The following is a 24,038-nucleotide window of genomic DNA, read 5'->3' on the forward strand; positions in this document are numbered from 1 at the left end:
GCCCTCAAATTAATGATAAAGTTGAGTGAGTTTCAGTTTATTGCCAGAGCTTCATTTGATGATTTGGGACACATGTTTTTAATTGATCCCCCAGGGATGGTAAGACAAGCATTTATTTACCTGCAAGCTAATAAAACTGTGAAAAATCATAATGTTCATTTTTTTTCACAGCTGATGCCACCTACATCTCCCCATTTCTATTATTTATTGAGTTTCTGGCTTACCATGAACAATTATTTCTAAGCTCATGGATCATGAATCTCAGTTGTTATTATGCACAGTTTTCATTTCAGGGCATTTGGGGACATTTGACAAACTTCTTCTCATGGTGGGTGAGAACTCACGCAAAGCTCCGTGAAAGCTTAAACCACATGTTAAAGGTGTAACTGGGAAGTGAGTAAGGGAGTGTGGAACAGTAGACAATGAATTGGACTGGGACTCAAGAGACCCAAATAATAGTCCCTTCTCTGCCAGCTGACCTGGTATGAACCTTGGGAAGTCACTTGAACTTGTTATGCCTCACTGTGCCATTGGTAACATGGGAGCAAAGATTTTTCTCTTCTTTTGTATAGCACTATGAGATTTGTGGAAGAACAGTACTGTATGAGAGTTTACTAGTACTATGTGTGACACAAAAACTTGAGTAAGGCTTCTGTACTAGGATGATTGTTTCAAAATTAGAACTCTGTCAGTGCTGATTAGAAAATATTACGTTATTTCCCAGAGACGCTTTCAGAGACAGTGTATTTGGGAAATGTCTGAAGCCAATAGCTTCAGTACTGACTTTTCTTCATTCAGAGCACAGATTCATTAGTGGAAAACACTTTTTAAAAAATACTTTAAAACCCATAAACACTTTTTAAAAAACTTTTTGATTCACCGAAAACATCTAATGCCTGATGCTTTTGCTCCCTTTTGTGGTGTTGTACCAAAACAGACTTACTACTCTGGCTTAGGTGTGAGCACAGATGCTTTCTCCAAAAGTATGGAATGCCTGTCTTTACACCTGCCATTAATCTGGAAAAACATGCTTATGGAAAATGCAAACATTATAATTATAAGTCTTTATAATTGGAAGCTGGAAAAACAGAGACCCATAAAGGCACTTCATAGGGTTAAAAGCTTCTACACATTGCAGAGAGAAGTCCTTAATAAGTTACTATTGTTATTACCATAACAAAAAAAGCATAGACAACTCTGCTTCAGAACTAGGGTGGCTCATTGCTAATATGCTCTACAGTAGAGTAGAAGCCCTACATTCTTGTAGAAGACAGTTTGGTAATGGAGTATGTATAGCTGGTCATGACAGAAACTCAGAAAGAATTTGAGAACCTAATCAGTAGCTAACATTCAGTTATTTGGTTATTTGCTGGTCAAATTAGTGTTAGTAACATTTAGCCAATACAGGTTGATCCTCTCTAGTCCACCATCCTTGAGACCTGACTGTTGCTGAACCAGAGAATTTGCCAAACCATGGAAGGTCACTATTGTCTAGCAGCATCACCAACACTTCCACTGCTTACTGGGCTCTTAGAAGACATTTAGGGGTAAATTAGAGCTAAATATCAGCACAGAACCCTGAGAGTCAGAACTGGTGGCTGAAAATAAACTTTATAGGATGACAGGAAACTTTGCCACACCCATGATAAATGGACATCCAGCTAATTAAAATCATGCTGAACCATGGATGTTGCTGGACCAGAGAGTGTAGGACCAGAGAGATTCAATCTGTAAATTATAAGGACTGATAAACCACAAATTGTGCCTCAGTAAATTCAGTAAATAGATTGTGTTCAGCAAAGCCAATAAGCTTTCAGGGATACCTACAGATCAGAACAGTTCTATTGTCAGTTCTGGCAAGGATAATGTGCTGCTGTTCTTTGTGCATCCAGATTTTCTGAGAGAGCAGGAGTCTGATAATATGAGCCCCATCATGTGTAAATAGACCCAGCTAATCTCTTTGTTCCATACCTGTGGTTCCCTATAAAACTATAAGACTCTAATGGCAAAATTTTGACTTTACCTTTTCTTTCCCAGCATATTATGGGAACACACAGTGTATTTAGAACTCACTAACACAAGAAATTAAAAAAAAAAACAACTTACACTGAATCTTTTTTTTCCGAGGAGCTTCACATTATACCTAAGGGTATGTCTACACTACCACCCTAGTTCGAACTAGGGTGGTTAATGTAGGCAACCAGAGTTGCAAATGAAGCCCGGGATTTGAATTTCCCGGGCTTCATTTGCATATTGCTGGGTGCCGCCATTTTTAAATGTCCGCTAGTTTGGACTCCGTGCCCGTGGCTACACGCGGCACGAACTAGGTAGTTCGGACTAGGCTTCCTATTCCGAACTACTGTTACTCCTCGTGGAACGAGGTGTACCGGTAGTTCAGAATACGAAGCCTAATCCGAACTACCTAGTTCGTGCCGCATGTAGCCACGGGCACGGAGTCCGAACTAGCGGACATTTAAAAATGGCGGCGCCCGACAATATGCAAATGAAGCCCGGGAAATTCAAATCCCGGGCTTCATTTGCAACTCTGGTTGCCTACATTAACCACCCTAGTTCAAACTAGGGTGGTAGTGTAGACTTACCCATAAGGAGTAATATAATATCTCTTGATTTAATTCCCTTATTTATTCTCTGTAGTGTCCTGAGTCACACTGACATATACTCATTGAACTATTTTATATCCATTTAGAATTAGATTTGACAGAGTTTCACTCTTAAAAAGGATACAAATTGCAAGCAGAAACATAACTAGGAAGTGCAATGCACACAGTTCACATTTTCATATAAAACTGATGTTAGACTGATCAGAGAAATTAACATTTGAAAGCAACCACTTAGATATATGTTTATTGTATCACAAACTTCTGACTGAAGCACATTATCTGAGGCACCTAATCATTCAGCCTCACAATCATTCATATTTATGCCTATTGGGTTATTTTATATCCCACTGAGAATGTCAGTTTTCTCTATGTCCTACAATACATTTTTCAAGATTACTAGAGCACTTTATCACTAACTAAATCAAATTCAAAGCTAGGTTATCACTCCCCGAAGTTAGTAAGTTGGTTTTCAGATGTTCAGAAACATTTCATTTATTTCTATCTTCAAGGGTTGCATAATCCTCAGTTAGTTTCTGGCTGATCATAGATTTGGATTATCAAAAATGTCCTTTCTGTGCACGAAATAGAAATTTTAATCAGACCTTTTTTTTTTCTTTAAAGAACTGAGCTCTGGTGCCATATCTCTTTTCAATATATCGCTTGTACCTTCTGTCCTTTAATTTATCTCTGTGAGAAATCTGTTCATCATTTATGCAATTATTTGCTATGAATAGCTGAGATCTTGAACACATTGCTACATTTTAAAGGGACACTGAAAAGGTGTTATATACCACAAGACTTGACTTAGAAATATTTTTGTGGATTACATTTTAATGGAAATAGTGGGCTGGGGATTTAACCAATCCTCTGTATAATTTATAACCCCAAACACAGCAGAATTATGCAAGAGTATGAGAAGAAATACATGAAAATGACTATCAATAGAGAAGTCTAACTGCCCCCACTAACTGTTGTGCAAAGAGTAACAAAATGGTTTAAGTGGATTCTAAGACTACGTCTACACTGCAGGCGTCTTGCTCAAGATCTGTTTTGCACAAGAGTTTTTGCGCAAAATGTCTTGCACAGGAGCGTGTCCACACTGCCATGTGCTTTTGCGCAAGGGATGTGCTTTTGCACAAGAGCATCCATGGCAGTGTGCAAGAAGCTCTCTGTTCCAACGCTTTACTGTAAATGTACTTGTGCAAGAACTTGCAGTGTAGATGCTCTGCAAGTTTTTGTGCAAAAAGCCTGCAGTGTAGACATAGCCTAAAATTTCATCCACCATAGTTGAATATGGATCACAGCTGCATCACATGGTAAATGGATCCTGAATCTACCAATATTCCATTTCAGTGATTCTTTGGCACCAGCTGTGGTAGATAGAGCATGAATCCTTTTGTTGTACATTGTGGGACTCAGCATGTGCTACAGGGAATCATAGGAACACGAGACATATGACTGGAAGAGACCTGCTGGGAATGAAGTCCCTAAGCGGATCCCATTTATAAAATTATCCAGGCTAATCTTAAAATTAGCAGGTAGTTTGCCCCTACTACTCCTATCAGAAAAGTTCCATAACGTCACTCTTCCAATGATCATAACTAGTGGATCTGACTGCAGGATCTAAGATGGCTATTCTCATTCAGATGACAACATCACTGCTTTTTAATAACTCTTTTCAGACTTTGGGGTTGTTTTCATTATTTGCTCTTTGCTTGCTTTTTCTACTAGACTAAAAAAAAAAACCCCAAAAAACTGTACAGTTAGAAAATATTCAGGTAAGATGGCCACATGCTTGACAGACAGCAAGGTTCTGATGCCTCAGGTTGACATAATGTTTCTTACAACAACAATTATTGGACAAAAGTGTCTATCAGGACTTGCTTTATCAGACTATAAACAACTATGAGCCCATCATCAGCTCCAAAACAAAAATGCAACACATAAAAAAAGGAGGGAGAGAATGTTGCAAAAGGTCATTGCAAAGTGCCCGTTGTCTTCCTGTACTAAATAATGAAGAGTTTCTTTTTTGATCTTTAGAAGACATCTCTACTGATTACATAATTTATAATGGAACAGCTTCCGTATGAAGAGAATTACAATATTGAGACCTGTCAGCTTGGAAAAAAGACAGCTAAGGGGGATTATGATAGAGGTCTATAAAATCATGAGTGCTATGGAGAAAGTAAATAAGAAAATGTTATTTAGTCCTCATTACACAAGAATTATGAGTCACCAAATGAAATTAATAGGCAGCAAGTTTAAAACAAACAAAAGGAAGTATTTCTTCACACAATGCACAGTCATCCTATGGAACTCTTTGCCACAGGATGTTCTGAAGGCCAAGACAACAACAGGGTTAAAAAAACCTAGATAAATTCCTGGAGGATAGGTCCTACATAGGCAGTGTTGGTGTTCCTAGACTTTGTTTGCCGAAGCTGAGAATAGGTTTGCAGGGAATGGATCACTTGATGATTACCTATTCTGCTCATTCCTTCTGGAGTTCCTGGCATTGGCCACTGTGAGAAGACAGGATACTGGACTAGACAGATCTTTGATCTGACCCAGTATGTCCATTCTTATGTCATTTCTAATTTGTGTTGGTCTGGAGTACAAAATTATTACAGGCTTTGCCACTAGCCTGCTGCATGACAATGAGCAAGGCACATATATGCTCTTAGACTCAGTTTCCACATCTTTAAAATGGAGCTGTTCCTCCTTTGTCAAGTGCTTTGAGATCTACAGATGAAAAGATATGAGAGATATTATTTATTATAAATTTGGAACAAATGCTGGTAAAATTATTGACCTCAACAGAAACAATTTACATGAGTTGCAAATTTGTCCCATAATGGGCCAGATTTTGAAAAAAAAAATCATCACCCACAATGAGGTTCAGATTTTGAAAAAAGCTCAGCTCCCATTTAGCTAGTTAGTCAAATGTCCAGATATTCAAAAGTACTTCTATTCATTAGGCTGGGCTTAAAAGACTGCCCATAAAATATCATAAATGGGAACTTCTGCATACTCTACCTCTTTGAAAGGTGTCTCTTACTTAGTCTGAATAGTAGCTGGGCTCGCTTCAAAATTTGGCTCTGTGTCCAAATTCAGTAAAATAAAAGTTAAAATGAACCAAAAGTGGGATTCATTCAGTTTACTTTGGCCCTCACACTAATATAGAATTAAAAAGGTATGATTCTGAGATTTAAAAAATATAGTTTCAGTCCAGATTAATTTTTCTTTTGTTAAAGCCAAACATAGATTATTAAGCAGCAAGGATCTCTTTTGCCCATTTCAGTGAAATGAAGGCATTTTAGTGTTTGCAAAATTGGGGCCCTATTTTGTAAGCAGTAGACATATTTTTTTATTTCACTAGGTTTCTGACCTAAATTGTGTATCAGTTTACCATGACCATACTGTTAGAGTCATTAAGCATTCAGCACAATGCTATCCAGTGATGTGCCTTTTACGCACCACAAAAGCAAATCCATTGTATGCTCAGGCAATTGCAATTCTTGAGTAGCAAAATGGTATTATTAGCATGAGTATCATCAAAAGTAAAGTCTGCAAAGACTGTGCTCTTGCATAATGCTGGTCAAACTTTGCCTAGATGCAACATACTGCTGTGGAAGAAACTTTTTAAATACAAACAAATATGATAGAAAGCAGTTTTTACAGGTGAGGATTTTTTCTCTTTATATGCAGAATGTAAAGCTTGTCCCCTCAAGTACACATTCTATCACACAATAACTAAACAGACATAGATGCCTCTTCCAGTTTGGATATCTTGTTTATTAATTAGTGACAGGGAGTGCTCCCCCTCCTCTTGAACCATGGTAAGTTTGTTCCAACATGAAGATCCTCAAATGAACATAAATAATTTTGATTAGGACCATGCTGAGAAGATTGACATGTGGCTGTTTGTATGTATAGCAGTTAGAATAAAAGGCAATTTATCACAGATAACTAGTATCTGCATGTTAACTGGAAATTGAGCTGCTGAAAAATAAAAATTAATTAATTATTGACATATGAATATTCCAGACTTTAAGGTTTTCTTAACAGAATGATTTTCTATTCATTAGCATTATCCAAAAGTCATTAATTTTAATGTGCATTTGGGTGACAGTATTTGAATTGTAAATAATTATAGAGTTTCTACATTTTGCATATTCATGAGATAATTTAGTCACAAGATGCAGCAGAGTATGCATTGCCTTGGGATGTCTTCACATAGTGTAACTCTATGGTATAGCATTGCTTCAGGCTTTTCACCTCTTGAGCACACAATAAAGCAAGAGAGCCTATCTACCAGTGTCTCCTGTAGTGAATCTGAACAAGTCCCAATAAAAACTGTACAAGAACATAATCAAATTAATGTAGTGCACATATGCTAATATATATATTTATGCAAAACATTCGTTCACGTATAAAATTGATTGAAAATGTGAACATATATACACGGAACATTTTAATTGTATGTATTTGTATTTTGTTTAAAAATGTTTCACTAGAGTAATAATTTCTTTATGATGACCTCCATGGTGGATCAAATGGCACCTTTCTCACCACAGTGCAGAAAACCACAACCTGTGAAGGTAAAATGACATTGCTACCCTGGTGGGCCTTTCTTAAATAGATCATCATCATTGGCCTAGAGCGGTGTTTCTTACACTTTTTAAGACCAAGGAACACCAAACAATTTTTTTTAATGAGGAACACCAAGGATTTTTGTTGAGAAAAAAAAAAAAAAAAGATCCGGGGGGGGGGGGGGGGGGGGAATTATTGAGGAAAAAAAAGATCACCTGCACCTTTAAGCATGGCCATTTTGAATTCTGTTGTTCTCCGCGGCACACCTCCTACTGCCTGGCAGCACGGAACACAGTTTAAGAAACACTGGGCTAAAGACTCTCAGTAGTTGAATATTTTATTTAAGGGACTAAACGACATACTCCCCTATTTTCTTAGAGTATGTCTAGACTGCATCCCTCTGTCGATGTTTGTCCAATGTCTGCTATGTACATTGGACAAACATCTCAGACACTTCGCCAAAGGATTAATGCCCACAAAACAGATATCAGACAAGATCACAAAGAGAAAACAGTTTCTTGCCACTTTAACCAGAAAGGACACTCTCTAAATGACTTAGCCACCTGCATTCTGCTACAAAGACCTTTTACATCTGCACTTGAAAGGGAATCCTCTGAACCGTCATTCATGTTAAAATTCGACACTTGCCAACAAGGACTTAACAAGAATTTGAACTATCTCACCCATTACCAAGACAGTTTCCCCAATTATCACCTGTAATACCATTAACTCACAAACATCCCACTCTCCCTACCTTTAATATCATCAATTCACAGACACTTACCTTCCTTCCTCCCTCTCCCCCCCCCCCCCCGCATCCCCCTTCTGTTCTGCAATGTGATTTGTCCTTTTCATATTTGTTCATTTTTTTAATTGTATCCTTTGGTATATATGGTTGTGACTACTTTCTTCCACTATTTGATCTGAGGAAGTGGGTCTGGCCCACGAAAGCTCATCATCTAATAAACCATCTTGTTAGTCTTTAAAGTGCTACATTGTCCTGCATTTTGCTTCAACTACCCCAGACTAACACGGCTACATTTCTATCACTATTGGAAATTGATGATTTCTCCTAGAATGAATGTCTTTGTTTTGATGACAGAGCATTTTTTAAAGCTAGTGTCTTTGCCATCAAGGTGGTATAATAGTGGTCTGTGGCTGGATCTGTCTGAAACAGATCCCAAAATGTAGAAAAAAAGAGTACACATGGGGGAAAAAACATGTTACAAGCAATGCATCGTGCTCCCTGTGCGCATGCAGGCACAGAAAGATCTCTCAAAAGAAGCAATACTCACAAAGTAGGAAAGCAATCATCCTTGAAGGGAGAAGTTACCAGGACCAGAAAGTGACAGATTGTCAGGATGAAGGAAAATGAAATCCACAAGCATAAGTACAGAATACCTAGCAGGAGCCAGCTCAAAAGGTGGACAAAATAGCCACTTAGGAAGGAAAAAGAGTACAAAGCCAGACCTAATTCAGAAGACCCTGAAACTACAGGAGACATGATGGTGCATCAGAAACTCTTGTTTGGTAATGCACAGTGCAAAATGTTAGGAACCCAGAGTCAGATCCTCCCATCTAATGTGAGCTATGGCTTTTTTAATATACGGTAGTGGTACTGCAGGTCTTTCTAATAAGACTCTGAACCCAAACTATCTCAGGGTATGTCTACACTACCTCGCTAGCTCGAACTAGCGGGGGTAATGTAGTCATCCACAGTTGCAAATGAAGCCCGGGATTTGAATTTCCCGGGCTTCATTTGTATGTAGCCGGCTGGCGCCATTTTTAAATGCCGGCTAGTTCGAACCCCGTGCTGCGCGGCTAGACGCGGCACGGACTAGCTAGTTCGGATTAGACTTCTAATCCGAACTAGCTGTACGTCTCGTGGAACTAGCGGGGTAGTGTAGACATACCCTCATAGATGGAGAGCAAAGTAAGAATGACCTAATTCTAGCATCCCTTCTTGTCCAGACAGTACTAGCCAGAGGAGTCATTACTAGTGTTCCCACTGTCACCTTCAATGTGTAGAGAAACCTGTCAAAGGGGAAGTTAAATTAAATTCCTCTTGTATGCTCTCAAAAATAGATTTATGCGTAGGACAGACAGTACAGTGATAATTCCCCCAGTCATGCCTCTTTTCTGTTGCTTGGAGTTACACTTGGTTTGAGTGCAGGCAGTGTGCTGTAATGCCTGGACTATGTTCTAACAGTAGGTAAGGGTGGGGGTGGGGATGGTGGTGTTGAGGGGACAGAACAGTAGTGACGCTTCCTTTGGTCTAAATTACTCATCATTTTGCTAAGTGGCTCCCTTTCATTGCCTTGTATGGTGCTCAAAGGTTATAATGATTAGGATCAGGAATATTTCCATGAAAGGTGGTTGAATGATTCCTTATTATTTTATCCACTTTTTGGTTAGCAAATTGATCATAAACCATTCCTGATTTACTTCAAATGTACTTAGCTTCACACTTTCACTGAATATTTTAAAGCAACACTTTTTCAGGCTATGGGTTGTTCACACATTGCTTGCTTCAGTTTCAAGCTGATTGGGAGTTTTCCATGGGAATATTTTCTCCAATAAACAATTTAGTGTCTGCAAAATCAGAATTTTAAGCAGGAAAATACCAGTTTTGCTAGCTTTCAATTGAAATGAAATATGTTGTTTTGAGTTGGTTCATTCCAAATTAGGCTATTTTGTTTTATTGAAGTGGTGCAAAATGTTTGTTCAAATAAATTACAAATAAATTAAACTGCATTTCCCTATAGGAGTTGTAGTTTGGACCCTTACGCTGTGTCTAGACTACTTCCCTCTGTGGCAGAGGGTTGTAAATGAGGCACTTCGAAAGCACAAATGAAGTGGTGATTTAAATATCCTGTGCTTTATTTGCATAATCGCATCATGGCGCTTTTTCGAAAAAGCACCATTTTGAAAGTAAAACCGCAGACTAGATGCAGATCTTTAAAAAATGGCAGGCTTTTTAGAAAGATCCTGTAAACCTCATTTTTTTAGGTTTACAGGATCTTTTGAAAAACACAGCATCAATGTCTTCTATGAGCCAAGTTTCCTGGAAGACAACATCTCCAAAGTGCAATGTAGACTCAGTTGTTCTAGAACAATGCAGCTGATGTCTCTATGACTTGAAAAGAAGCCTTTTGGGTCAACTGAACAAAACAAAATGAAATATTTTTTATTTCAAGAATGTCATATTATTGCATCTCAATCAAAACTGCAAATATGTTGACATTTCTGAATTTCCTGAAATGGGATTGAAACAAAAATTGAAATGTTGGAATTTCCCATGGAACAGAAACTCTGAATTTCACACTGCAGCTTTTAGCCATTTATTATGAGTGGTCTTCCACTGGCTATCTATGTCAAATAGTTTCTGATCACGTCCCAACATGTGTCAACAGGGGAACAGTGAATACTGAACAGAGAATCTCAGACAGGAATCTTAACACAAATAATGATTCAGGGTAAAATTTGCAAAACTCTTCAGATTTGTAGTTATTTCCATTACTAACCATCTGTTCCAAATAATATGGGCACACAAATCACAGTGAAAAATGTTCTTATTTACAAAACCATTTTTGCATTTAGCTCCACTTTCCCTCTTAATTTTAGTGTATAAAAAGAGCACTTCATCTAGGAAGAGAGAGACCAATTTTCTAAAGAGGATATAACAAAGAGGATGCTAAATTATTTTTAAAAGGATTAGTTCACAGGACCTTTGTTACTCTGAAAATGAAGCTATCTTGCTTTTTGTAATATAATTAATGATAATGCTTTTGCATACAAATCAAGAAAGCAATTAAAATTCTGTTATTTTAACAATGGATGTTTGGAAATAACCAATAAAATAGCAAGCTGCTTGAAAAGAAAGAGGCTAATTTAGTGAGGGAACAGATTTGAGTTTACAGTTTCTAAGGAGTAATTAAAAAAACTAGAGCTAGACAAATTCTATACAAATGTCCTTGTGACTATTCACATTTTTGGATGTATTTGCATCCTTTTTGTGTTCTCTGTCTCCAGACATACATAAGATTGAGGTTCACTAGCATGAATGCAAATGGGGTATACATTTAAGTTCACCCACTCAAATACTTCCAGAAAGTAATTTTTAAATTCATGTGATGTGAGTATATAAGTCAAAAAGCTGAGTATGAGTTACTTTAATTGGAAGAAGAAACAAAAACAATGCCATGTGTTTCTCTGATCAATCACAAACAAAGGGCTTAACTTTATTACTTTATAGACAAGAGAATAAGCAACATGTATAACAAATTTTTGAATAATTTTGAAATTTTACCCATAGGAAAATAAAGTTAAATGTTCTAACTACCATACATAATTTGTTGTGAGTGACTCATTCAGTGCCATTAAACTAATATTCAATTAAAATGTAATGAAATACTATCCTTTGTGTATCTACTACCTGATACCCAAAAATTACCCTACTGAGTTGTAATGCTGTAATAGCATCTTCTCTTGGAGACTAAGCATAAATAATTATGGCATCACATTGTATAGGCAAAGCGGTGAGAGAAGATCAGTTATACTTCATCACACAGTGAGTTATATTCAACAGGTAATGCTACAGAATGGTGAGTAAAGGGTGACAGTGAAGTACCAGCAACATGTTAGACTTCACTCTGGTGCTGTTTTAACATATAATTAATCTGCTCTTTTGAATTTGGTTGAAATAGGTTTTGCTTCAGATATAAACTTTTAATGTGTCTTATAATCAGCAAAATGGATCTATTTTTACTCTAGTTTAAACTATTAGTCTGAAATATCTCTGCATAGATGCCATCATCATATTTTATTTGTGTTGAATTGATTAGCGAATCTTTTAATGAGTGACAGGATTCTCTTTAAGGCAGACATTGCTTATCTCCAGTTCTCAAGTTTGTTTTCATTCATTTTCTCAGAAATGCAGAGCTCACACAAAGATCACATCAAACACATAAATGTATAATGGCACAAGAAAAAATCCTATTCTATATGTGCGTCTGCAGTTCTGCTGTGTAAGGAGTTTTCCTTCTTCATCCTCCATTCAACCCTCATAAGTTTTTGTGAAGTAAGCATTTCCTGGTTCTGAAGAAATTATTCACCTCTAACCTAGACATTCAATGCATTCAGAATGGTGCAGACCTTTCAGTGTAATAAAAGGGAAATCTGGATTTAAAAAAATGTCTGAAGAACTATATATTAATCCACAGTAGAACTTTCCATCAAAATGTTTTCATAACTTTTTTAATGATGGGCATTAGTATAAACATTTGCATATCTCAGGCCTTGATGTAGATGGAATAATGATGTATATGGAACAATAAAATATCATTTCAATAAAAAGATTTACTTGTATAAAGAATTAATATTACAAGTATATTACAGATACAACTTACATCGAAGTACTTCACATTCTGGTAGAAGGCTAGGGGGAAGGACTAAAAAAAGAGAAAATTTATTTTAAATAATAATCATTTCAAAGTAATAACCTGTTGAAAAATACTGCCTTTGTTTTGCTACATTTGGTATTCAGCAAGCAGTCATCCTGTCACAGATGTCAATGCTGACAGATAAATGTTCAAAAGAGTTCAGAGGAATACTGACAAACCCTCAACTTGTGTGTGTAATATGGAGATAAGGACACCAAAATTATATTTACTTATACTCCTAGTGCAGCATGAAGCTTCACAAAACAGTAAAGTAAGTTTTTTCTACCACTATGTACATTTTGTTTATGTACCACTATGCACTGGCAGTTTCAGTTCTTGCTGAATGATGAGGTAAGTGATGGATGATACTAATAGTTTCCTTTGAAAAAAAGGCAAACCAAACCAAACCTCATAGTGGGGGAAAAAAAAAGGATTAAGTAGAAAACATTATCAGCTTGGAGTTGTTCTACTGGAATCCCAACAAGAATAAATTGACCAATTATGTATGCTGCAGCTATGGTATTTATCTAGAACATCAGTATAGATTAGCAGACTTTCCCCCGCTTCGATATAAATGGAATACATCTATCTAAGGCTGCCTAATAAAAAGTTATAGAAGCATTTATATTAAAGACCACACCCAGCTTAGTAATAAATCACCCTAAAATTTGTTGCACTTCCCATCCTAACATTGCAAATTAGGAGTTTTAGTCTCATCAGATACATAATCCCCAGAAATCTGAGTTTTGTATAATTTGAAAGGAAATTACACAAAGGTACCAAACATAATTCTTGCATTTGATTTATTTCAAAGGTGATATTCTGCCTTCTATATACAGAGATAGGGAAAGAAAACAGGTGTATTTATTTACAGATTGCACATGTAAAACACATTTTTAATACATAATAGAAACTTCATCCTAATGACTGGTAGTTCAATTAGGATGCATCTACACAGCACTGTAACTTGAAATAAGATATGCAATTTGCGCTACACAAATTGTGTATGTTATTTTGAACTTATTTTGAAGTAGCTTATTTCGTACTTTGGAGCTGTCTACACAGCACCAAATTTCGAAATAACCCACTATTCTGAAACATCCCTTACTCCTCATGAAATGAGATTTATAGAGATGTTGGAATAGTGAGACCATTATATTTCAGAATAACGGTCTTGCTGTCAAAATGTGGGATAGCCATTCCGGGATACTCCAGTATCCCAAAATTATGTGGCAGTGTAGACGTAGCCTTATAGAATAAGACTTGATCCAAATCCAATTAAAGTCAATGAAAATACTTCCATTCATTTTCATGGTATTTGAATCATTAAGGCCTGCTCCAAAGCCCTTTGAAGTCAAGAGAAGTCTTTAATTGGCTCTAGATCTCGCCTTTGTGATTTAATCAAGCAAACAATAAAAAACGCAAGGGCACTGTATCATTAAATGTACTTTAGTCACTTGGCAAGTGTGTATTTCAATTAGCACAGAAAACACTTCACAGTATATATATATATATATAGAGAGAGAGAGAGAGAGACAGAGACAGAGACAGAGACAGAGACAGAGACAGAGACAGAGACAGAGACAGAGACAGAGACAGACAGAGAGAGCATTCTGGTAATAAAGTCTTTACAATTCAAAAGAAGTCAGGTTCACACTCTCTCATTAAATCATTGCTGAGAAGTGGAAACAGAAGCCATTTGTGTGCACAAAACATGAAGGCTACGTCTACACTGGCCCCTTTTCCGGAAGGGGCATGTAAATTTAATGAGTCGTCGTAGGGAAATCCGCGGGGGATTTAAATATCCCCCACGGCATTTAAATAAAAATGTCCGCCGCTTTTTTCCGGCTTTTAAAAAAGCCGGAAAAGAGCGTCTACACTGGCCCCGATCCTCCGGAAAAAGCGCCCTTTTCCGGAGGCTCTTATTCCTACTTCAAAGGGCGCTTTTTCCGGAGGATCGGGGCCAGTGTAGACGCTCTTTTCCGGCTTTTTTAAAAGCCAGAAAAAAGCGGCGGACATTTTTATTTAAATGCCGCGGGGGATATTTAAATTCCCCGCGGATTTCCCTACGACAACTCATGAAATTTACATGCCCCTTCCGGAAAAGGGGCCAGTGTAGACGAGCCCGAAGTGTGTGATTTAGCAAAGTGGGAATTACTGAGGGTCTGTTATACCAAACTTGTGGGGGAGAGGAAAAGCTCTGTGTCAGAAATCAGATATGGACATTCTTTAATAGATTAAATACATCCTCACTGCAAACACATTATCCTCACACAGCAGAGGAATAGTCATAATTTTAAAAGATTATATATTTGACATTGGTAAGAAAAGAGAAGTTAAAGCCTTCTGAATGGACTTAAATTATGCAAAGGGCACAAATGCTGCAGAAAACAATTCAGTGCATTAGGATGAAAACTTAGCTGCCACATTAGGCAGGAAAGTTTTTTTGTTGCTTGCACTTGCTATTTTCTTGAACAAACATTTATTTTTGGCAAATCATATGCTTCAGGTATATTTTAGGTCACATTTATTCAAGGCAGTGACTCAACATGGTATTTCTTTTCCAAAGTCAAGTAATGTTTTGGGGAATCTTCCATCACAAATAATTTATCTGGATTAAATAATTAGAACTATTTGGAAAAATTCCAGCAAAACAATTTGCTGGTTCAGTGAAATCAAAACATTTCACAGAGATGGCTTCATTTTGTCAGAGTTCTGACATACCTATTTATGGTTTCTGCCAGTTCTCTCACCTGGTGCCTTGGCAACCCACATGACTGGCTATCTTCCTTTATGTTTTTATGATCCTTTCTCTGGTGGGGGAATGAACCATTCCTGGACCTGATTTCTGATTATTTATGGGATTTATTTATGGTTTCTGCCAGTTTTCTCACCTGGCTCCTTGGCAACCCACATGACTGGCTGCTGGGAGCCCAGATTTTTCTCAAATTCCTGGGTGTGATTTACAGTACTGTGGGGCCATGTCTTTGGTTAACATAGGTGACACTGGTGTAAAGCTGTCACAGTTAATATATTTCTTGTGTGTGAATACTTGACTGCTTGAATGGCACATCATGCATACGTGTGTCAGGTGCCACCAACTGGCACAATGACTTTTGTGGGATTTTCACAATGCACTGTGGGGCACGAGTCACATGGTGTGGGGGGCTGGAAACAAGGGTTCAAGTACTCATTATGAATCTTCCTCCATCCCATGATTCCATTCCTATCCCATAATATTTGTGTTTGGTTTTAAAATCCCATAAGCCTGTGCAGCATTTCCCATCTCTGACAGAAGCCTGGAGCCTGCTTGAGTCTGCGCTATTATCATGAACATTGCAAACACAGGAGAAACTATTCATTGGTATTTGCAGAGCCACAAGAAATACGACAATAATAGGAGACATGGCAATTTCTATGAGAGCTGATGGCTAAGGGACATAGCAAGAAAAAGCTCAGGGTTGCTGTTGGCAAGGCACAGTTGCAGATTGAGGAACATCACTTCTGGACTGAAGAGATGAGCACTGCCTGGTGGGAACTCATTGTACAGGGTGTCCTCACTATATGTTGGTTCCACACTTACGTAGTTGACACTTGTAGGAACTGTTGCATTATACGTCCTCCCATTCCCTGCTCTTACATCATGCAAAATAAAAAAAGAGACCCATTTGCGCAAATGGACATCAGAGATGGGGAAAAAATCCCTGCTTTACATTGTTTTGCTATACAGCCACATTTTTTGGAGCATATCTCGGATGTATAGCAGGGATGCCCTGTATTACATGCTTGGGATGACGAAGAGTGGCTGTGGTGTCACCAATATCAGATCTGGCTTGTCAAAGAAGGTGCATGACATTTGCATCTTTAAGAACACAGAACTGTTCAGAAATCTAGAGGCAATGAATACCGGCTCTGGTTTTCAGAGGTAGTAGTGATTTTGACCGATATCTGACTCCTGATGGTAATTAAAGCACAGGAAGCAGAACAGCAGCTGACAACCCAAAGCTGCTGGGGCTTGTATGACACTAGCCTGTTCATTGCAATGGTGCCTGTTGAAGTCATCACTGACTGGCATGGGAAAGTGTCCTACCATGGACAAAGAAATAAGGCTGCCATCCCCAGAAATTTCTGGAAAGGATTGCATAGCACCCCCATGAAAGTTTTGTCAAGATCTCTCAGGAAGATACAAGAACATGAACAAATCTACATGAACAAATTGTTCAATATAGCACCCCCGCCATCCCTACCTAACTGTCCAGGGTAATGAAAAAGCAGATGCCAACTCTACATTCCATGTTTCTTGTACTTCTACCCCTTCAAGTATCACTAAGACAATGATATGTCTCTGGGTCCACCAAGGTATCATGGAGTTCTTCCTGGTGGTATGCAGCTCGTTGTAATACCACCAGCTCTTAGGCATGTCTGCTGGGCTCCCTGGCTTTGTGGTATGCTTGCCACAGTTCCTTCACTTCTGGGCAGCACTGCTACTGATCCCTGTCATGCCTTGCCGGAGTCTGCTGTTAAATCATGTCACAGGTGTCCATCTTTCAATGACTGGCCCATAATTGTGCTTGCACAGCTTCTTGCCATAGGAGGAGGAGATTCAGTACCTCCTGCTTACTCTACGCTGGAGCATGTCTAGAGTACGTGTTACTGGCGCGGTCAGATGGGAAGTTGCACACAATATTGGAGAGCCGCTAGGTGTAGCAACAAACTGGGCAGTCAGGAAAGGGCATTTCAAAAATAGTCAGGGCTTTTTAAAACAGTCAGGGTACGTCTACACTGCATCCCTAGTTCGAACTAGGGATGCAAATGGAGACAACCGAAGTAGTTAATGAAGTGGGGATTTAAATATCCCACGCTCCATTAACATGATCTGGCCGGCGCGCACTTCCTGGTTCAAATCAGCTGTGATTCGAACTAGCGCGCCGGCGAGATCATGTTAATGGAGCGTGGGATATATTAATCCCTGCTTCATTAACTACTTCGGTTGTCTCCATTTGCATCCCTAGTTCGAACTAGGGATGCAGTGTAGACGTACCCTCAGAGAGTGGAGATGTGGCTTCTGCTCTCTATGACCCTTGGGCAGGGGAGTTCACAAGTGTGACCAGAGTGGTCACTGTCAGGCATTGTGCGACAGTCACTGGAGCACTGTTAGGATAGGTCATTCAGGGTCTGCTCTCATGCTGAGTTGATCACAGTATGCTGACCATGAGTCAAGGCCGTTCTGGAAGGTGATGTTACTGTGTCACCATAACAGGGTTCTTACCTCAGCAAGAAACAAATATGAGAATAGACACATATATCAATACGTCAACACAAACCAACTTCCACAGACCTAAGTTTGTACTTATAGATCATGCTTCAATTATGCTGATTACAGTGATAAGCTAGGGCACTCTCTGCTGCTCTGGGATTATCAGAATGCCTCACCTTTCCCCAGCTGTTTTCACTCTCAGGAGTTCCTGCTTGCTCAGAAATCTTACCTACATGGAAGGTGCCGGGGTGGGCAGTGGGAGTCGGAGGCAGGAGAGGAAAGGAGATTGAACAGTGCAGAGAAAATTATGCTTTCAGTAGACCACTTGAGGCTTCCTCCTCTAACAGGGGAATCTCTGGCTGCACTGTTAGAACAAGTCTCCTCTCCCTTTGAACTGAATTGGTTATCTTAATAGCTATAGATACCAATACTCTGGTGTTAGAAACCTAAAGATAAATTTAGGTTCCTAATCAAAGGAATGAATTTATGGAACTCAGTTCACCAAAATCAGTCTGGTACCTTCAGAAAAAGAAGCATAAAAACACCTCATTTTTGATAATCTTTCCCCATGCTCTCTCTATTTCCACTACCATCCAGCACTAATAATCACTACATCCCTCTTCCATTGTATAAGAGGTAAGAGAATAATCTAAATGGGAGAAAGTCATACCTCCTCTGTTAGGGTATGTCTACACTAGAAAGTTAGTTCGAACTAACGGACGTTAGTTCGAACTAACTTTCCTATGCGCTACACTAGCGCTCCGCTAGTTCGAATTTGAATCGAACTAGCGGAGCGCTTAGTTCGAACTAGGTAAACCTCATTTTACGAGGACTAACGCCTAGTTCGAACTAGCTAGTTCGAACTAAGGGCTGTGTAGCCCTTTAGTTCGAACTAGTGGGAGGCTAGCCCTCCCCAGGTTTCCCTGGTGGCCACTCTGGCCAACACCAGGGAAACTCTATGCCCCCCTCCCGGCCCCGGACCCCTTAAAGGGGCACGGGCTGGCTACGGTGCCCGTGCCAGGTGCAAGCCTGCCAGCACCCAGCTAGCAGACCCTGCACCTGGCACGGCACAGAGCCACCCACCCGATGTCCCCCAGCCCACCCCCTCTTGCCGGGACCAGGCTGGCGGCTCCCGGGAGCTTGCCCTGGACCGCAAGAGGCGGGCACCTTCCTGGGCTAGTGCGGACATCGTGGACCTCGTCCACGATCTCCGCACTAGGCACAGGAAAGTGGCCGTCTAGGGCAGGAGAGCTGCCAGCCTGGCCACCCAGGACCAGGTGTGCATGAAAATCAAGGGGGTCCACTGAGACCCCCGACACTGAGCCCTGAGCTTACAATGGCCGTACTGGGTCAGACCAAAGGTCCATCTAGCCCAGTAGCCTGTCTGCCAACAGCGGCCAACCCTAGGGACCCTGGAGGGGATGGACCGAAGACAATGACCAAGCCATTTGTCTCGTGCCATCCCTCTCCAGCCTTCCACAAACTTTGGGCAGGGACACCACTCCTACCCCCTGGCTAAGACTACTCCATGGACCCAACCTCCATGACTTGATCTCACTTCCCTTTAAACTCTGTTCTAGTTGTAGCCTTCACAGCCTCCTGCAGCAAGGAGTTCCACAGGTTAACTATTTGCCTTGTGAAGAACAACTTTCTGTTACTAGTCTGAAGCCTGCTACCCATTCCTTTCCTTTGGTGTCCTCTAGTCCTTCTATTATGGGAACTCATGAAGAACTTTTCTGAATGCACCCTCTCCACCCAACCCCTGCTTTTAAAGACCTCTATCCTGTCCCCGCTCCATCTCCTCTTTTCTAAGCTGAACAGTCCCAGTCTCTGTAGCCTCTCTTCATCTGGGACCTGTTCCCAACCCCTGATCATGTTAGTTGCCCTCCCCTCTCCCAGCCTTTCTCTTCCCCTCTCCCACCTCCTTTTCCCAGTCTCCCCCAGTTTTTTTCAATAAAGACAGAGTCAATGTTGGAAGAAACGTTATCTTTATTTTGTACATCAATAAGAAGGGGGGCTAGGGAAGGGCAAGTGGAAGGAGGTGAGGGAGGAATGGGGTACGAGCCCCCGATGGGGAGGACTGGGCTGGCTCTGCGGGCTTCTGGGGGTGGAAGCTCTCCTGCAGCCCCCCAATTACTCCCTCTCCCCAGATGGCAGCCTGCGGCAAGTGCAGCCGGGCTGATGGCCGAGTGGTGTGATGTGCCCAGTGTGGGCACTCAGGGCACTCCAAGCCAGAACTTCTTTGCAAGCGGGGCACCCCTTAGAACTGTGTGTCCGGGGTGGGGGTCGGGACCCTTTAAGCGCAGCCCTCGGCTAGCCTGAGACAGTATCTCCATGCTCTAAGTCCTCCTTTTATGCCCTGCCGGCACTGCTTCCGGCCATCCTTAAGCCCTGTTCAGAGTCCACTCAATGTGGACTTACTAGTTCGAACTAGCAAAACGCTAGTTCGAACTAGTTTTTAGTTCTAGATGCGTTAGTTCGAACTAGCTTAGTTCGAATTAACTAATTCGAACTAAGTTAGTTCGAACTAGCGCTGTAGTGTAGACGTACCCTCAGGGTATGTCTACACTACCCCGCTAGTTCGAACTAGCAGGGTAATGTAGGCATACCACAATTGCAAATGAAGCCCGGGATTTGAAATTCCCGGGCTTCATTTGCATAAGCGGGGCGCCGCTATTTTTAAATCCCCGCTCGTTCGAACCCCGTGCCGTGTGGCTACACGCGGCACGAACTAGGTAGTTCGAACTAGGCTTCCTAGTTCGAACTACCGTTACTCCTCATACCATTACTCCTCATTCCTAGTTCGAACTACCTAGTTCATGCCGCATGTAGCCTTGCGGCACGGGGTTCGAACGAGCGGGGATTTAAAAATGGCGGCGCCCCGCTTATGCAAATGAAGCCCGGGAAATTCAGATCCCGGGCTTTATTTGCAATTGTGGTATGCCTACATTACCCCGCTAGTTCAAACTAGCGGGGTAGTGTAGACATACCTTCTCTGTGGTAACCTTATCCAAGGGCTTGTCTACATGGTGTCGTGGTACAGGTTGAACCTCTGTCATCTGGGACTCTCTGGTATGGAAACCTTCATGGTCCATCAAGACCACAGATGTTGCTAGACAAGAAAGCCCAGCCACAGCAGTTGATAATGGCTGGGAGTGGAGCTGGTCTGGTGGGTGATAGCTCGCAGGGCCAATGACTTGAGGGCAGAGAGCCCCGGAAGAGGCTGTTGGCCAGTGTGGGGACAAAGGCCAACGGGCTGGAGTAAGGAGTCTCAGGAGTGTCTGCCACGCTGTGCATAACAAAGCACCCCCTAGGGGCAACTGCTGTCTTACACAGGGCCAGAGGCAGGGAGCCTCAGGAGCAGTTGCTTTCCTGCACTGAGGTAGGTGGCCAGGGACAGGGAACCCTGGGAACAGCTGCCACCTTGCACAAGGATGGGAGCAGAGAATTTGTTTTAATTATAAACATTGATTTTGATTTAATAAAAAGGAAATTTGGAAATGAAAAGTTGCTTTGAAGTAAAAAAAAAAATCATTCTGAAATGTCAAAATGAAATATTTAGATTTTTTCCAAACTTTTTTTTATCAGAAAAATGAGGTGAAATCCATGTGATTTTTTGCAGTATTTCAGTGTTACTGAGTCTACATATTTTGCCCAAAAAGATTCATTGGTACTATGTGATTGAAAGGGCCATCATTAAGATGGGATATCCAATTATAAGTTTTTTTTTTTCTGATTTATAGCCTTAACCTTAATGTCTTGGCCAAATCTTGGTTTTGGTTATTATTATTATTATTATTATTATTATCATCACCATTATTATTATATATCAAGGCTACTACTAATAATTTATGTACTCATGACTCTACTGTTTTCCAATAGATGAGAACAGGAGTTTAGAATGACAAAGAATTTTGAAATTTCAACATTCTAATTACAAATAAAATCCACACATTTCAAATTTCTCCATGAAAGAAAAACCCTCTCCACCAGAAAAAAATGTTTTCCCTAGTTTAAACATTTCATTTTTATTTTATATTATAACATATCAATGTAATAATATGTGAAAATGCATTTTTGAAATAAAAAATCATTTTACAATGATAAATCAAACACTTCACTCTGAAAATGTTGAAATGGGATAGAAAACGGTTCCATCAAAATTTTCCTGACTAACTCTAGTTACAATATTCTCTTTTATTTCCCATTGTTCCTGTTGCGGATACTGTTGCATCATTATGCTATGTTCCATCACTCAAATTAGTGTATTTTTTGTTGTCTAAAGCAACTCCAAATGGAAAAATGAAAAATTATTGAAATCCTTCTAGATCAAAGACACCACTTCACAGCATTTAAGTGTAAGATATTAATATTACAACAAAGAGATCTGTCCCACATCATGTGTCTCTGTTTGTAGGCATATTGTTTAATCACTGTGATGAAAATATCTATTTTCTTTGTATATTTCCTGAGATGTAACAGGTAAAAGAGATACTCAATGTTCTTTCTGATTCTAGAGTAATGGATTATAAATATATAAAATGTCTCAACTACTATGAAGAAAAAATATCCAAAACCCAACAATTGTAACTGAGTATGAATCTTACCTTATCATGTGATGGGCTTATCTGCCCATCTCTCTCATATGCAGCTCCATAATTTTTTGTATGCTAACTTCTATATGCGGCACAAAACACTTGTAAATCCACTACCTTATCATCCTTTCAAATTCAAGCCTCCTTAAAACTTACTTCTGCCATGATTCTTGCCGAACCCTCCGTCATCTGACCACCTAACTTGGAAGGTGACTCCAGAACCAGTCACATCAACATATGATAACAGGAGTCTGAAGATGAATTATTTACATTTTTGTAACTTTCTTTTCAACCTTAATGATTCTTTACTAACCAAGCTGGCTATCTGCAGGAGCCTTTATCCAGTTCATTCATCACACGGCCGTTATATATGAAGAGAAATGCAGGACAATGTAGCACTTTAAAGACTATCAAGATGGTTTATTAGATGATGAGCTTTCGTGGGCCAGACCCACTTCCTCAGATCAAAAAAAAATTTTTTTTTTATCTGAGGAAGTGGGTCTGGCCCACGAAAGCTCATCATCTAATAAACCATCTTGTTAGTCTTTAAAGTGCTACATTGTCTTGCATTTTGCTTCAGCTACCCCAGACTAACACGGCTACATTTCTATCACTATTATATATGAAGAGAGATATAGTCCAGTCAGGTTGCTATGCCATTTACTACTATTTTGCAGATGGTGAAAAATGTCTTAAGCAAACAGGCACAGTCAGGGAACATCTAGCCCACTTTGCCAGATGGCACCAATGTTCTGATTATGTTCCACAGCTCCTATGTGCAGAAAATATTTTCTCTAGTGACACATTATTAATAGACAGCGGAGACAGAACCTCTGCCATCTATTTCTCCACAAACGTATATGATATGGGGAAAGAGGAACGGTAGGGCCTGATTCTTCAGTGGTTTGCATCTTGTGCAATCAATTTTAGCTGAGCAAAAATTAAGTAAAAGACTATCTTTCTGACACAGATTTACTTTGTTTTAATTTTGCACAGCTGAAAATGACTACAAAATCTGCAAGGCAGAAAAACCCAGTTCATCCTCATGAAGAACTTTTTCTATACGCATCTGCTTTATAAACACTTGCATTATTTTCTATGTACTTGCCAGAATATTCTCACAGTTTCACTATATAACTTGAACCAGCATAGTCTTGAAATGCATTAACACATATTTATAGCTTCAGGCAGGGGATCCACAAATCAACAACTTGCTGGTTTTATGGTTGTTTTGTGCTTTAATTCAAATAGAGGTGGTTAAGCTGACTGTGCTAGCATTTGACAGACATTCTTTCGAGCATTCTACGTAGTTTCAAAATTATCTAAGTTGTTTTCAGGATGATGCAGAAAAGTAAGGATGAGATATTTTTCCTTTCCACTGATAGTAACTGTTTCCTTTGGAACAGAACAGAAATATTAAGAGAGAATTGCTTTTTATTGTTCCCCAAATCAGGCACCTGAGTACATTTCTTTTCCAAGCTGTCTTCAAGTTTATAAAGCTATGTCAGACAATATTAGTCAGAGTGATAAATTC

The sequence above is a fragment of the Pelodiscus sinensis genome, chromosome 2 (genome assembly GCF_049634645.1).
Source record: "Pelodiscus sinensis isolate JC-2024 chromosome 2, ASM4963464v1, whole genome shotgun sequence".
NCBI lineage: Eukaryota > Metazoa > Chordata > Testudines > Trionychidae > Pelodiscus > Pelodiscus sinensis.